The 4,546-nt window shown below is 36.1% G+C and overlaps 1 pseudogene; it reads right to left on the minus strand.

Annotated features, from left to right (window-relative positions):
• Window positions 1–804: 804 nt before the first annotated feature.
• Window positions 805–2,739, minus strand: LOC132619223 (anthocyanidin 3-O-glucosyltransferase 2-like; annotated as a pseudogene).
• Between the last annotated feature and the right edge of the window lie 1,807 nt (window positions 2,740–4,546).

Consider the following 4,546-nt stretch of genomic DNA (forward strand, 5'->3'; position numbering starts at 1 on the left):
GTTTGTCAATGGTCCCCTCGAGTAAAATGTGAGCTAACAAGCTTGGTGAAGGGTCAAAAGTAACGAAAAGACTACAACGACCAAACGGGTCGTTACACCATGGCTACCTAAAGATGATAACTTTTACCCTGTTACAATTCATGGTGATAGTGACAGGGATTTAAAGGTTTTTGACTTGATTGATAGTGAGAGCTCAACATGGAAATTATATATGCTTAGTGGCTTATTCTGCGAGGGTGACACTAAAGCTATTCTTTATATTCCTTTGTCTAGGTCAGGCAGATTGATAGATTGTTATGGCACTTTACACAATCTGGGTGTTATGAGGTGCGTTCAAGCTATCCCTTAGCAAAATCTTTATTGGAAGCTCATGAAAGGAGAAATGATAGAATTGAATCGAGTAACCAGTCTTTTCCGAAAACAATTTGGTTGAGTGTGTGGAAAATGAAAATTAAGAACAAGTTAAAGCATTTTGTGAGGAAGTGTTTGTCGGATGCCTTACCGGTTAAAAGTGTCCTAGCAAAGAGGCTAAGGCTACAAGATGCGGCATGTAGGGTATGTGGGATGGAAGAAGAAACAGTTGAACATATGTTCTTTCACTACCCTAGATCTCTAGCTATCTGGAAAATGAGTCCTGTTTTATAGCCTAATATCGATAGAGTTAATAATTTTGCTAGTTGGTGGTATGATCTTTCTTTGAATGTTAAGCAATTTCTAGAGTCTATGAACCTTTTGAATTTATCTGTACATATGGTTTATTTGGAAAGTTAGGAATAGTTGGACTTTTAATAATGAAATGTGGGATGTTTTTAATATTGTGTCACAAGCATTATTTGATTACCATGAGTTTACAGAATTTGGATCTATCAGTAACACCCAAAATGATATATCCTTAATTGATGAGCAATTAATCTTTTGTCAAGATGAGGTTCTTCTTTTTTTTTTTTTCTTTTTTTTTTTTTACTGATGTGAGGTGTGCACTTGGGCACTATCATATAAGATGGCACATTCGCGGAGAAGCTTAACATTTTTGTGCCTTTGATAATGCATTTAAAAGTTTTGTTCAGAAATACTCCCAATTCTATTGACACTTGGAGATCGAGAATCTTCAGGAAATGTTGCTGATGAAATCCTCAATTAGAAGTCGCAAAGAGGTATAAGATGATCCGCCTTCTACCATAGCTATTTTGCTCCTCTTGCATTTCCTTCATCCTTTTCCTCACTTCATTCTCTTCACCGTCCACCATAAGCTTCCTTATCGCGCCTTCAATTTCCTCAGCACTAACAATATCAACCGGATTTTCCCCTCGAAGTCCTTAACATAATCCATCCGAATCTCCACTGCCAATCCCAATTCTTTAACCAACAAAAACGCGTTCATCTGTTGTTCAGCATACAAGGGCCAAGCAGCAATTGGCACCCCACAACACACACTCTTCACTGTCGAATTCCATCCACAATGTGACACGAATCCTCCCACCGCAGGATGTGAAAGTACAGTCACTTGCGGGGTCCATCCTACCACCTTCCCAACTCCTTTTGTCCTATCCAAGAACCCTTCTGGCAGTATTTCCTCGGAGTTGTCATAATTGCTTGGCATCTCTACTTTCCCCTTTGGTGGAGGCCGCCTTAAGGACCACAAAAACCGGTGGCCACTCCGCTCTAATGCAATTGCTATTTCTTTTACCTGATCAGGTTCAAAACTTCCCAAGGTTCCAAAGCACAAGAAAATCACAGATGAATTTGGCTGCTCATCCAACCACTTCACGATATTTTCTGTTTCCTCTTTTTCTGAACTGACTACAGGACGAATCGGGTAAATTGGAGGAGCAATTTTAGCATCTTTTAGTGACTGAAGAGCAAAAGGTTCAAGCTCAGCAAAGGTATTGATTATGATACCTTTCGTCTCTTTGAAACGACGAATGCCCTCGAAGTACAAAATCGAGCTAGGCGTAACAGATTTAGCTGGCCTAGGCAAAATTTTAGCAGGATACGGATTTTTAAAACCAAGAATGGACAACTCCTCATTAGACTCAGAATAGTCATACTTGGAGGTAGCGTCTTCGTCATTCCTCAGAGCTTCAAAATGAAGGGACAATGCAAGAAAAGCAGTACCGGAAGTAAAGAAAATGTAACTAGGAACACCAAACTCATTAGCCACGTCAATCATGGATATGCAAAACATGTCAAGAACAAAGCCAGCAAGTCGAGTAGTACTAGTAATGTTGTTACGAACAAATTCACTTACCTTTGATTTATGACCATCGATGAAATCATACAAGAACCTATCCTTGTTAGACAAGAGTTCAGTAGCTATTTTCGGGTCTATTGAAATATCGACGAAATGCAAACGGGGAGGAGAAGGGAGTGATTGGAGATAAGGTTGAACCCCGAAATCAGCGGGATGTTTCATAATGAGGAGAGAAATACAAAGACGTTCATCTGTGTCGAGAATGAGCTTGGATATTTCGACAGCGGATGCAACGTGACCCAATCCCGGTGATGGAATGAAAACTAGTTCTGCTTTTGTCTCCATAGCTGTGTTGGGAGGAGTACGAGGGAGTTGTGAATTTTGTGTTTGAACTATTATTACAAGTTGTGAGGAATAAAAGGAAACGCGTGGGATAAGGTCGTTCACTTAAATTTTGTAGTTTGGATAATTATACACATGTCCACTAACGTTTATTCTAACCACACATAGGTTCCTATGGTTTCTGAAGTTCTGAAAACATTCGTCAACTTTTGAATTATTGGGTTAACATTACTATTTCTAGTGAAGGTTACTACTTACAATGTGCTCAAACTTGGTCGGTTCCACGTAATGCGCAAGAGCATGCAGTCGACAAGGAATATAATGATGAGTATAGCATTATTCCTAACAATTTGACTGGCTAATAAAAGTACAAAACGTGTGAAAGCTGGATATAATGGGTTGTCAAAATAAAGTACCCTGGCCGTCCTAATTTATCTGATATAATTTGATTAGTCATGAGTTTAAGAAAGAAAAAAAAACTTTTGACACATGTGGTCTAAAAGATTATAAATATTTGTATAGTTATAAATAATTTCATTAAGAGTAAACATAGAATTTTAAGTTAAATTATTTTTAACTATAGAAACGTATTATTCTTTTTTAGATTGACTAAAAAGAAAAGTGTATGACATAAATTGCTACAAATGGAAATAAGCAGTTAATTTGACTTTAAATCTTGTATAGGCTTCCAGACAAGTTAGAAAGCGTCAAATTGGTGCGAAAGCTATGTAGCTATATAATTTTTTTAATTCCTCTTTTCTCTCCGCGCCACTAAAAGCTATGTGGCATCTATAGATATTAATTTTCCACAATTTAAAAATAAGGGCTAAATTATTCCCTTTTGCATAGATCAAGGGCGAATTTGACCCCAACTAGCTAATAACAATGAGGGCATATTTGACCCTAACTAGTAACATCGAGGACATATTTGTCCCTAACTATTAACGGATGACAAATTTATTCCATATAGTTCAACAGGAAATTTGACCCTTTACCCTTTTATATCAGAGTCCGACACTTTTTGTAACCCAAAAAAAAAAAAATGGAATCAAACTAACCCATTAAAAAATAAATAAACTAGGCTTCATGCACAGAATCTGTCCTAAAACCCTTCTCTAAAAACCCCGACCCGCCACATGCATTCTCTTCTCTTTCATTTCCTCCATCTTCACCCTTTCAACACACTTTTGCACTTTCAAAAATATGTCTCAAAGTTTTGAAACTTCAATATTTGCTATACAACCCGATATTTGCGAATGCAGTTATTACTGTAAACTAAAAACATCAAAGACCCAAGATAACCCAGGTCATCATTTTTAGCGTTGTAAAGTGCCTGAAGTAAGTGTTTTTACAATTTTTAGTGTTTTTTTTTCACATTATCCATATATTTTACTTTAAAAAACTGATTTCTTGTAATGTTTATAGGATATGGGCAGTTGCAAATACTTTCGGTGGGAAGATAGCATTCACGTGGATAAACGGTGGCAGCGAAGTTTAAAAATTCAATTTTGGATAGAGATATTGCGAATTCATATATCTCTAGAGATACCGCTAAGTTGGAATCGGAATTTAAGCTTGTGGAAGCTGAAGAAAAAATTGAAGGTTTGGAGGTGTTGCTCACTGATTCCGAAAAAAAAAAACGAAATTTGCTGAAGGCTAAACTTAGAGAGGCTCAACACGAGAAAATAGTTTTGAAAGAAAAACTTAAATTGTTGAAGATTATTTATGCTATGTTGTTGTTGTTCATTATTTATATGTATTTTGTTTATTAAATTTAATATTTCTATGGATTATGTTTTTTTACAAGTTGTACCTTTTCCCCTATTATGTAATCCGCACCCTTTATGTACTAATTTATTTTTGTTTATTTTGAAATTGTCAATTAATAATAGACTTTAACAATAAACATTGAAGAATTAAAAACATGCCAAACTAATTCAAATTTATGATTTCATCATAAAATAAAAATACAAATTAACAGCCTTAGTCCGAAACTTAAATGACCCATAATCT

The sequence above is a fragment of the Lycium barbarum genome, chromosome 11, assembly GCF_019175385.1.
Source record: "Lycium barbarum isolate Lr01 chromosome 11, ASM1917538v2, whole genome shotgun sequence".
Taxonomy (NCBI): Eukaryota; Viridiplantae; Streptophyta; class Magnoliopsida; order Solanales; family Solanaceae; genus Lycium; species Lycium barbarum.